Raw genomic sequence first — 13,035 nt, 5'->3', positions numbered from 1 at the left:
ATCTGATGAAGTGGGTTTTAGCCTACAAAGCTTATTCCCAAATAAATTTGTTAGTTTCTAAGATGCCACAAAGACACCTTGTTGTTTTTACTGGAATAGAAGTGGCAGATGCCTCCCACACAAGAGCCATCTGTTGGGATGATGGGGAACCCATTACCATTCCTGTTTCCACAGGCTCTGGTCCCTCCTCCAGCAGAGATCTGTCCTGGATAAGGGGGACTCCCTCTCTACCCACCCAAGCAGAGGTGTTTATACATGGGGTCCATGTTACAGCAGTGAGTGTCCATGTTAATGCTCCACCAAGATGAATGGCACAGCTGATGTTGGTCAGAACTATTGTTTGAGCTGTCTGCAGACTTAGGCAGATATCGCTGCACTTTTCTAAACTTTTTCTTGTGAACCCTGAGGGATACAGTGGTAACATCACTCACGCAGACAAGCCCTTAAGCTTCTAACTTTTGGAAAACTTTTAAATGTTTGTTCCAACCTTCCTGCCCCATCGCCCCACATCCCTTCCCACCAAAAGGGGTTAAGCTTTGCAAGAATATTAACACTGTCACAATTTGTGATTTTTGTCCTATGGGACAAGCTTAAAAAATCCTTTCCAAACAATATAGAAAACTCTGCCCAGAGCGTCAATAAATGTGTAGGCAGGAACTGCGTGCGCGCACATGCACACACACACACACACACACACACACACACACACGCACTCTACAGTATTTTATTTTTTTAAAAAAATAAGTGGATGCACTTTTGGCTCCCCGAGAATACCACCAAGTATCAAGAAAGAAAAGTTTAATGCCAAATTCCATTCCTGCAGTTTACCCCCAATTGCCCTTGATACAGTTGGATCTTAGGTAAACTTTACCATTCTTAGGCCTCAATCCTGCAAGCAGATCTGCATGGGCTGACATTTGAGCTGGCACAGAAACTTCCCTGACTTCAGCAGGAACCCCTGCAGACAGGGTGTTCTGTCCACATTGTTCAGCTTGTAGGATTGGGGCTTTAGGCCCTGTTCCTGCAATTGAGTGCATGCAGGTGCACCCATGTACCTACACAGAGCTCCACTGAAGTCAATTGGGCTACAAGTTGGCTCAGGTGTGTGTTCACATGCAGTCAGACAATTGATTATAAATGTTTTGGAGCAGGGACAGCTTCTTCCTACCACAAAGTGGCCCTGATCTTGACTGGGGCCTGTGAGCACAACTAATACAAGTAAACAAACATGGTTCATCTTCTGCTCAGCAGTGAGGACACCAAAGCAAAAATCTTCCCCTCTTTGTAAGCACACTTGTCTCCATTTTATATAGTCTCTCACTAATGGGTATATTAGTAGGTCTTTTCAAATAACTTTTGAAAAAGTGGGTGATTAGTTTTGCCAAGCAGTAGGGTTCATCTATTGCCAGTCAATAAATGAGACCCTTTTTATTAGCAATGATTGATTTAGGCCCACAAGCAGCATATACATTACATATCAATCTGTGGTGACTACAGCTAAATTATTAACTGGAGTTAGAGAGGAAAGATGATCTAGCGATTAGGGCACTAGCCTAGGATTTGGGAGACCTGAGTGCAATTCCCTTCTCTGCCACAGGCTGCCTGCATGACAATCTCCAAGACACTTAGCTTCTGTGTGCCTCAGTTCCCCATCTGTAAGATGGGGAGGATAACACTACCCTAGCTCACAGGTGTTTTGAGAGAATAAATCATTACAGAATGCGAGATGTTCACATACTACAGTGGGGGGGGGGGCACAGATAAGTACCATTGATAGACTTCATTACCAAGCAAAGCCCCCTGCTCCTCCATAGGGTCAAGAGTTTGGATAGTCCATCAAGGTGACACTGAAGTTACACATGCACATGGTTGTCACTTAAAAGAAAACCATTCCTAATTTTCCTCAGTTTTGAGAAGCAGCTCTCACCATATGTATAATGTATTTGAATATTCTTGTGTAAACCAGGTGTATATATGTTAGCAATGGCCATGCTGCAGCAAATGAGAATTTTGGTCACTCAGAGTAGAAGAGATAGTTACCCAGTCTGTACACAGATTTACTACAGATTATTATTCATATTCCCATCACACCTAAGCAGAGACCAGGACCCCATTGTTGTAGGCAGTGTTCAAACAGAACAAAAACAGTCTGACCAAGTAAATCTAAATAAAAAAGGCAAGAGACAGATATAGATAGGGAGTACAAGTCAATAGTGTCTCATTGTTTGTCAGCATAGCAGGGAGTGGTCTCTGCACATTAAATGACTGTCAGAAAAAACCTTAAGCCTTGAACAAGATGTCTCAAAATAAACATTAAGGTTCTTTCTATAGGTGTTAAATCACTGTGGAAGCAGATCAGAAACTGATTTCTAATCTCTTATATTAGAGCTCCATGACAGCAGCTTTACACAAAATTTAGGCTGGAATTTTCAAAGCAGTTTAAGGAAATTAGGTGCCCAATTTCCTCCTATTCACTTTCAAGGGGATTTGGGTGGCTAAGGGCCAGATTTTTAAAGGTATTTAGATGCCTAAATGTAAATAATAGGTGCCTGGTGGGACTTTCAAAAGCACCTACACACCTAGCTTCCATTGAAATCAAGGCCCAGTCTACACTTAATTAGTTCAACTTGACTACACCACTCAAGGCTGTGAAAAATTTTGCACTTTTAGCATCACAGTTAGGTCTATCTAACCCCCAGTGTAGACACAAGTAGGTCAACAGACGACTTCTTTGGTCAACTTAGCTACCACCACTTGGAGGGGCAGATTAACTACTCTGATGGAAAAATGCCTTCCACCTATGTAGGTCATGCCTACACTCTGGTGCTACAGTGCTGTAGTGTAGACATACACAAAAAGAGAAGAAATTTGTAGTGAACTCAGCAGGGTGATGGGATTTTCTCAGTAGAGCGGGAGCCAAGGGAATATGGTTGGGGGTTACTGTGATAGACTAAGACTGAAGAGAGGAGCAAAGGAGTCCAGAATGATGGAGACAACTGAGTGAACTAACAACTGAGGAGAGAGCTGAGAGCAGCAGAGAAGTCATATACTTTGATGGACTGGAAGTCAGGGAAGTGCCAGGTGGAAGGTGAGGAGCAGATAGGCAGGGCACAGAAATAGCTGGTTCTTGCCCATACACCAATTGAAACCTCTAGGAAGCTACTATCTTGTTCTCCAGAATCTCAGTTTTATTTTTTTTTTTAAAAAAGGTTCAGAGAAGAGCAACTAAAATGATTAGGGGTTTGGAATGGGTCCCATATGAGGAGAGATTAAAGAGGCTAGGACTTTTCAACTTGGAAAAGAGGAGACTAAGGGCGCATATGATAGAGGTATATAAAAATCATGAGTGGTGTGGACAAAGTGAATAAGGAAAAGTTATTTACTTGTTCCCATAATATAAGAACTAGGGGCCACCAAATGAAATTAATGGGCAGCAGGTTTAAAACAAATAAAAGGAAGTTCTTCACACAGCACAGTCAACCTGTGGAACTCTTTGCCTGCGGATGTTGGGAAGGCTAGGACTATAACAGGGTTTAAAAGAGAACTGGATTAATGGACTTAACCTCTTTGAATTTATCGCTATTAGCCAGATGGATAAGGAATGGTGTCCCTAGCCTCTGTTTGTCAGAGGGTGGAGATGGATGGTAGGAGAGAGATCACCGATCACCTGTTAGGTTCACTCCCTCTGGGGCACCTGCCATTGGCCACTGTTGGTCGACAGGATACTGGGTTGGGTGGATCTTTGGTCTGACCCAGTATGGCCATTATGTTCTTAATTAAATCTCTGTGCTGTAAATTATGTCCTCCCAGAAGTGCAGAGATGCCATATTTCCTGTACCCTCTAGACTAGTGGTTCTCAAACTTTTATACTGATGACCCCTTTCACATAGCATGCCTCTGAGTGTGACACCCCCCGCATTATAAATTAAATACTTTAACACTATTATAAATGCTGGATGCAAAGTGGGGTTTGGGGTGGAGGCTGACAGCTCACAACCCCCCCCCCATTGTAATAACCTTGCAAACCCCGCGGATCCCACCGTCTAGTTTGAGAGCCCTTGCTCTAGGCAGAGTCTTTGGTTTCCTGTGACACTTCCAGCTGGAACAAAAGCCCAGGGAAGGGCAATAGCAGGCTGAAGCTACCCATAGTAGGAAGTTTTGGGTATCTCAGTTCTGTGCACAGTTCCTGTTCATAATAAAAGGTTTATCTTGACACAGCTCAGCTCCTCAGCTAGATACAACAGTCTTTAGTTATGGTTGTGGAGAAGGCTCACATTTGTGGAGCTAAGTGTGCCCCAGTTCTGTAACCACACAAAAAGCAACGGCACTGAGAGGTGTGAGGTATGGTATTCAGTTTCAATGGTGTGTTAACTCAGATGCCTAGGGAAGATAATTTAAATGTAAATATTGCTAACTATTAAATTGTTCAGGTAGCAAACGGGATGGAGGGTCCCAAAGCCACACAATTTCCCAGCGGTAATATTTCATTTTGATAACAAAAATGGGTGGTATTTGGGAGATGCCTATGTCACATTGTCTGGAGTGGCTCATGACCGTGAGTGCCAGTCTCAGTGCAGATTGTCAAGAAGCAGGGCAGAGGCCCTAAACTGGTTGCATGTTCTATTAGATTTCACCAACCCAGTAACAAGTGTGAACTCCTAAAGCACTAGGACAGTCTTACCATGTAGTCACTCCTTGGGCATTCCAGTCTATCTTGTCATCCAGGCAAGCTGTACTTAGTGATAAATGGCTGCTTTACACTAAAGATCACAAAATATTCAGGTTGCTTCCAGTCCCAAGAGACCAGTCATTAACCCCAGGTCAGTTTAGGCCTTAGCTCTCCCACCTAAGACAGTGCTTGTAGCCAATCCGATAGTAAACTAATTCAGGATTTATTATCTGAAAAAATAAATGAGGGAGTTACTACAAGGTTAAAACAGGCAAGCATATATAGACAAATGAGTTACAGTCTATGGTTTTAAAAAGAGTTGTAATAATTTGTCAGCTTTGAATGTTTTTTTAAGGCTAACCCAGGTTAACTCTGGAGATTTTTGCTTCTGCGAGAGTCCAAACAGCAAAAGAGGGATTTTTTTGTCAGCTATTTTTATTTCCTTCTTCCAGAACTCAGGCTGATGGGATGAGTCCTTTTGCATGCAGCCGCTTCATTGGTGTGAAGGGGCAATGAACAAAGTCTTATTGTGACATCTCAGTGGCCCATTTAGTTTTGATCAGCCTTCTTGATGGGCAGGAGATGATCCCTCTTGACTGGGTTCACAGTTTCAGAGCAAACTTTTTTTTTTAAATTATAAAGCAAAAACTTAAATTACTGTGACAGGGTTGGGACTCACCACTGCAGCATCTCCTGCTGTTTGGTCAGGGAATTAGCTCAGTTCATGCAGAGCATCCTCTGCTAGTGGTGTCCCATCAGTCTCTTGCCCTTGCTTAGCATCTTGACCCACATTGCTCCCAGCTTGCAGCATTCTCTTCAGGACACTGCCCTCTGGCAGTGCCCCCAAGTCCACACTCACCCCCTTCTCAGGGTGGGAAAGGGTTATCAGGAATCTTTGCACAGGCCTTAGTGGCTTGCTACAACCCCCAAGTCTAGCCCCCCTTATGTCAGGGGGCAGCCTGACTCAGCCACTGCTCCACAGCCTAGTGCAGCACAAGGGGGCAGGGGGGACCCAGGCCCACCCACTACTCTAGGCCCTGACCTAGAGACCCTCTAACAGCAGCCTCCCTGCCCTCCTTCTCTCCCCTTGCCTTCAGTCTTCCCTGCATCACTTCCCCTCTGACCCCATTACACCTTCTAGACCCTTCTACTCAGGGTCAGCAGTCTGGCACTCTCCTCTACTTCCCCAAGCCTGCCCAGCACAGCGCTGTCCTAGGTGCTGGTCTCCTGCTCAGGAGATAGACCTTCCCTCACAAAGGTCTAGGACAGATTGACCACTCCCTTCCTAGGCAGCCTTTATATAGGGCTGAGCCTGGCCCTGATTGGCCGCCTAAAGCTCAGCCCTGATTGGCTCCCAGCAGGCCCTTCCCTATGGCTGCCACACTGCGCAGCTGCACTGGCCTGACCCAGTCCACTCTTTCATGGGGGTGGAGCAGCTGCCGCACCACAATTACCGTACAGCATGTGACAATGATATCATAGTTGAGATTAATTCTGCAGCAATTTACAAGCATGTAATAAAGTCTAAACACATTTTTAGAAGTTCAATACCCATCTTAACCATCTTAATGCACAGGTGAAACATTTTGGTTTCCAGCAATGAATTTGTCAGTGCTTGACTGAGTCCTAAAGCCTTTGCAAGAGCTGACACCTAGTCTGCCAGCGTCACAGCCACCACTTATTTTATTCCCCAATCAAGAAGGAGCCAAGCCCAAGGAGTGTAGCAGTGCCCAAGGCCTATTCAAGCCTTACCAAGAGAGAGCCAGATTCAAGGAACCCACTGGAGCGAAGCAGCGAAACAATGATATTTTTAACATCTTCACAACCTATTGTGTATGGCATCTTATTTTGGCCAATCACATGGGTGGAGTTTATTCTGGGGCCAGAGGCTGAAAGAGTACCACCACCTTCTCCGCCTACTCCACCTGATCCCTGCAGATGGGCAATAGTGAAGGAGATGAGGTGGTTGACAGTACGATGGGATAGTGAGAGTTTAAAAAAGGAGGGCCCAAAGGAGATGCTTTGGGGTTAGGAAAAGAGGGGAAATGCTGGGAATGAAACAAGGACCAGAGTTAGGCAAGTTCCACATATATGAAATTATCATCACATACACTGGCGCCCTGGCTCAGCAGAGAAGCGAAGCACTAAATGTACACAGAGAGTGGTATCTTTTTCCCTCTAGAGGTGCTCAGATGCCAGGTTGGGATTGAGGCACATTAGCTAGTCACCGTGAGGAATCTTGCATGGCTGCCATCTTTGCTTTAATCTGATCTATAGATAAACAGAGGGCTTCAGGCTTCAGTCTGGCACCTTTCAGAAGCATTACATTTCAAATGAATGTTTGAACTCATGTTTTCAAATATATCTCACAGCATAGACCAGCCTTGGTGGGCTAAGCAAAGTGCAAATGGGTTTCTTTTAAGTAGCCAATTTAGTGCAGGCTACTGTAACAGGTGACCTTGAGGATCATCACTATCTTTTCATAAACTTTTTTATTACAATTCACATTTTTACCCTACCCTCAATACAGAGATCCTGAGTGTAACTCTGGCCCTATTGAAGGCAATGGGAGTTTGAAGACTGGGATTTCAGCCAATGTCTTTATCTTCATACCACACCATCTAGTGCAATAACGGAGCATGTGCTGCACATCACATAGGCCTGACAATGAAACTGAAAGGTGGCAAATTTAAAGCTGATCAAAGGAAATGCTTTTCCATACCGAACATGATTTGCCTGTGGAACTCTTTGCAACAAGACATAAGTGAGGCCAAGAGTTTAATGGGATTCAAAAGGCAATTAGACATTTGTGCGAATTACAAGAACATCCAGAACTATCAGAGTAAATGTTAATTTAAAAAAGAGCTTTGGAAGGGATATAATCCCTCATACATCAGAGTTTAAACCAATCTTGAGTTACTGAGACTTGGGAGAAAATTTTCCTCAGGGAGCTGATATCCTAGAACTGCCTACTTACTGCAGGGTTTCTTGCACCTCTTCTGAAGCATCTGATACTGACCATTTTTGGTGGCAAGGATAGTGGACGAGATGGCACATTAGTCTGACCCACTATAAAAACTCCTATGTACTATCCTCTCATAGTTGAGCAGTTCCAGTGCTTTCAGTGGCCAGGATCTTGTTGCAAAGATCCACATGTGAGGAGTAGCAAGTTAGCACAGAGGGAGAGGAGTGCCATCTCTGCAACCCCTCAGATTCCACTCTTGTGCAACTGTCTTACCACTGGATCACCACATGTAAGGGGCTCCATAGATTTCTAGGGCACAGACAAGAGCTCTGTACAGATTTCCAGGAAGTAAAACAGCTGGGATTTCCATTACCTCCCTTTAGGCCTCCTCTGCAACTGCTTACTGAGTAGCCAACAACAGGGTAGCTCAAATAGGAAACAGGAAGGGGGGAGGGGGTCCTGCTGAGCAGCAGCTGTACCTGGAGGTTAGCTCCTAAATCCATACTAAAGGCCTTATGATTTGTGTAGTTGGGAGGCTGGGGGGCCTCCTATAACCACAACCACCTTTGCTTCCCCATCCACTCCCATCAGAGGGAAAGGAAAGTAAGGGAAACTATATTGAGTTTCTCTCCTCCCACGGGTTATTCTGTAGGAGGTGACAATCTGGCCCTTTGTAAGCATCAGAAAATCCCTTGAAATTGCTACAAAACACCAAAAATGTAGAAGGAGCAAAGAAGATATTGTAAGAGTGAATGGAATCTACATGAAAAATAGGCCCCAGAACAATGGGCTGTTCTGATTTATATTGGGAGTGACTCCACTGAATCAGGCCCAGTGTTTCTATGACCAGATTGTTGACTCTAAGGCATGCTGTCAAGACTATAGGGTCAAAATGTGATTCTCCTCCCTCCCCTTATTGTAAATCTGTTTCCAAAGTCTTGCATGCAGGAGAGAGGTGTTGAAGCAAAAGCATCAGTGCTATTTTCTAAAGAAAACGTCAAACGCATGCGAAGCCTAGAGAAGATAAACCAGTAAAACTTTGATTTAGTGTCAAATGTCCGAGGGATTATCAGCATCTAAGGAACAATTTAAAAATTAAGAAAATATCATGACAGTATCTTTTAAAATCACAGTAAAACAAATGGCCACACACTCCTTACATTTTCTTTTACTTACATATTTTACATTTAAGACTGAAAACACTAGATATTTCTCTCATGCTCCACAAGAGCAGCAAGCATGTGGGTAAAATGTTGTTTCTTGCATACTGGGTTCTTTCTGATAAAATGTGATACTTTCACAAAAACCCGTTGTGGAGATTTCTCTCAGGAAACAAGGAGGGTTGGACCAGTTTCTGATATTTCTATCGGCCCTTCATTTTCAATTTTTATTTTATTTAATTTTTGCCAGGAATGTATCGGTGTTTATTACTACAACAACAAAACCATGTGAAAATCGGTGCAAAAAACTATGAATAATTTTTCATAGTTTATTTTGGTGGACAGAAGGACCAGGGGGAAAGTATTCAATAGATTAATGCTTTCAGGAACAGAATTCAATGTGGTTTGCTGCAGAACTAAAACAGAACTCAAAACACAATGCCACTTCTGAGTTTAAGAAAACTATATATCTCTAATCTCCAAATAAAACTTTTAATTTGAATTAACAGTTCATTGTTGTAGACTTAGAACTAATAGCCTGTAAATATTTAGATTTAATAATTTGCAGCACATACACTTAATCCTTTTGTCCTGTTTTTGTTTTTTTAAAACTTCTGAATACTTCATTGGGTTCTGAAACATATTCTGATTCAGATTTTTGTTTTCTTCTCATTTTAGTGTGTCAGATCTTTAAACTGTTATCTGCTGTCTGCTTGAAATGTATACGTGGTGGGTGTGAGATTCATCAGTACGTGCAGATATGCATGCACTTCAGAGCTTGTGTGCATGTCTGCTTATTTACTGTGTGTATCTTCTAGACTAATACATAGCCTTACTTCAACAGGCAGGTTTGCATATACACACAGGCTAATGTATTATCGTAATAAATATATCTCATGCAACGTATTGCATTTTCCTAATAAAACAAGTTATTTTTAATATATATGAATGATACAAAAGTAGGGTAAAAATTGGAAAAAAAAACAAATAATACTTTTTGAAACACCTGGGATTTTTTTGGTAAAAATGGGCTGAAACTGAAAACGAAGGGGCTTATGTATCTAGCTAAACATTTATACCATGCTCATCACTATCACATATCAGAATAACACCAGTGTAAATCTAAAGTGACTGGCATAAAACTGGCATAAGTCCACTGGAACAATGGAAATACTCTGGTTTGACATCAGTTTATTCAAGAACAAGAATCTTCCCCCTGGTGCTTCTATGTATCGTGGTATTGGTTCTGATTGTTTCTTTGATAGAGAGGCCAGGTGGGTAAGGTAATATCTTTTATTGGACCAACTTCTGTTGGTGAGAGAGGCAAGCTTGAGAGTCACACAGAGCTCTTCTTCATGTCTGTTTCTCTGATAGGCAGTAGTGATTTAAAAGGAGCAGTTACAGTCTCTTGTGTAAATGTGAATAATACTTGCTCTTTAAAGAATAGAGTTTTCACACGACAGGCACTAATGGCCCTTTCAGAGCTGTTACGGTCTATCTTGTCAATTTGGTTTCTATTCACACATGCTCAGTGAATTTTTATAGCTTAGCTAGGAATCCTCCAAAATAGGCTTTATACTGGAAAAGCAGCTGTGACTTACTGTGAGTTGTGATATGATATCATCCCTGCTCAGGGGAAGGTAGGATCGGGAAATCAAAATTTCCCTTTTGGTGCAGATAACATTACTCCCCATCGCTCTTTCATCTATACTGAAAGGCATGAAAGAGAGACAGACAGAGTGGAATTATCCCCTCATTACAATACTGCTTCAGAGACAGCTTCTCCAGCTACTCTCTGCATGAATTAGAGTTAGGGGCCTGATTGTCAGAAGTTCTGAACAGCTACAACACCTGTTAAAGTCAACAGGAGGTGTGGGCACTCAGCAGTCCCTTTGAAAATCAGGCCCAATGTGCTTTTAACCAAAGGGTTTTTAAAAAGCCTTGCGTGAAAGGGGAAAAAATTATAGCCAGAGCTTCATTGTGAAAATGGACTTTCAGTATATATTCAGGTTGATTGATTTCCTTGTGGCTTCCACGTTACAAATTGTACAGTACATGTACTAGTCTCAGTATTGTTACCTGCTTCTTACAGTGTCAGAAAAGAAAAACAAGTTGCCTTAATTGTCTTCCCATTCACAAAAAAAGCTTATTTTTCATGCTATGCCAGTTCAGATCTGAAATCTGAATAATTTTATATCAGCTAAATACTGCTGATCGTTTACACTGTACAGAGCAGATACACACCACTATTCAGTGGCAGTGTGAACCTGCTCTATGGAGCTGAAAGTAGAAAAAGAAAATAGAAGATATCAAATGTCATTTGTTTATTTGTTCAGATGTATTAACTGTACGTCCCTTGAGTGCTAGGCTCCTGACAAAACAATTTTATAATGAACCCCATTACAGGAGCATAGCCTCAGCTGGTGCAAATTGGTGATGCTCCATTGAATGTAATGGATCTATGTTGATTTACACTAGCTGAAGTTTTGGCCCAACACAACTAAAAAGGCCTACATCTATAGATCATATAAGCAAAAGAGAGACCTCCTACATTGTCTTCCCAATGTATTTCTCCCCAGGGCCCACTGGTCACTACTGGAATCATAGACTTGTCTCCACCTAGGTGCATATACCTAGTCCCCATTGCTGTACTATTTGAGTGTCTAATCATTTAGTAGCCATCTCTAAGACTCTCATTTGAAAAGGCACAGAGCCAAATCTGGCACAAACAGATCAGATATGTACAAAGGGAAATCTTGACAGCATCTGTGAATAAAGCATTTAAGAGAAGGGAACAAAATAATACCACATATGTTAACAGATTGAAATGGTAGCTATGGTGACCACAGATTGACAAAGAACAAACCAATTTGACTGAATTCAGCTCATTCTCTCAGCTCACAAATTGCAAATATAAAACTAAACTTTTAAAATCTATGATGAAATAATCATAACAAATACATTTTGCGTGGTTCTGTTTGTCTGTTTTTTAAACCTTTAGTTACAGCCATTAAATTCTCCCTCTTAAATTAACTAGCTATTCAATCAAGTACTGTTTACCCCATTAAAATATGGATTTTTTTTAATGACTGCTCTTTGTTTGCACTTTCTAAAATAGCCAGGAATAATGAGTGTAAAATGACTGACAGGTAGAAAATAACTCAGGGTGATATCCTCTTTATGGAGCAATGGGTGAATTTTGTAGGCCAATGGTTTGTCTACACACAAAAGTTGCACCACTTTAACTATACCAGTGTACAATGTAGCTATGAAAAGCGAGTGGCTTTGTTTACTGTGTACTGCACCTTTAAATGTCTAAAAACTCTGCAGCTGCCATTTTGTTCTCAGAATTATAGTCAGTACAGAGGAGAGACACACTGTGCTCTCCCATAGAGACTTTTTTGATTCTATCTGAAATAGTCCCAACATTAGACTGGTTGTTCTTTGTGCATGGAAAAACATAACAATGTCCCTGTCTGAGGAATTATAATCTTTTTAGGGTCAGATACTTTCCTCCGCCCAGCCGCTCTGTCATACTCTGGTAGAGTATAGGAGCTGGCATTATGCTGCAAGAAGCCAGGGGAGAATCCCCCGCCCAGTGCAGACACAACATAAGGCTGCTGAAAGTGGCTCTGGGCTACCCCCTTGCAAACTCCCACCACAAGAGGTGTTCAAAGGGCAAAGGAGGATTGTCCCTAGTGATCCCCTCTAGGGAGATTCTAGAATGCTTCAGATTGTGGAGCATCCCATAAGCAGCCCTCAGGCTGCTAGGGTAAAGCAGGGCATAGGAAGACAGCTCTGATTTACACAGGATGCTGTTTTAGACCCCAGAGCAGTCCAGATTACTGAGCAGAGACAACAGGTGGGGGGGGGGAGGAAGAAACAGGGTCACATGCCCCCCGATTTCCTGCTTGACTTGTAGTGAGCATGCTGAGTAACACTGCTGCCCTCACTCTGCACCCCTCGCGCACACACGAATCAGCAGACACAGATCAACTTTGCTCCTGCACAAAGGTGACTTCAAACCATCTGTATTTCCCCCATCTCAGGGATGTGCAGTCTGTATTGGGCCTCCAGGGGCACAGCAAAGAGTCTCACTCTCCCACCCGCCCCCCCATGAGCAGGCAAGGCACTTCCATTCTCATGAAAGACTTAACAGTTTAGTATTTAATAGCATGTCTACAGTAGCATTTTGCAGTACACTGCAGGGTGTTAAATTGATAATAATAAAAATTTGCAAC

This window comes from Dermochelys coriacea, chromosome 6 (genome assembly GCF_009764565.3).
Source record: "Dermochelys coriacea isolate rDerCor1 chromosome 6, rDerCor1.pri.v4, whole genome shotgun sequence".
Taxonomy (NCBI): Eukaryota; Metazoa; Chordata; order Testudines; family Dermochelyidae; genus Dermochelys; species Dermochelys coriacea.
Note: the sequence above shows the minus strand (reverse complement) of the source record.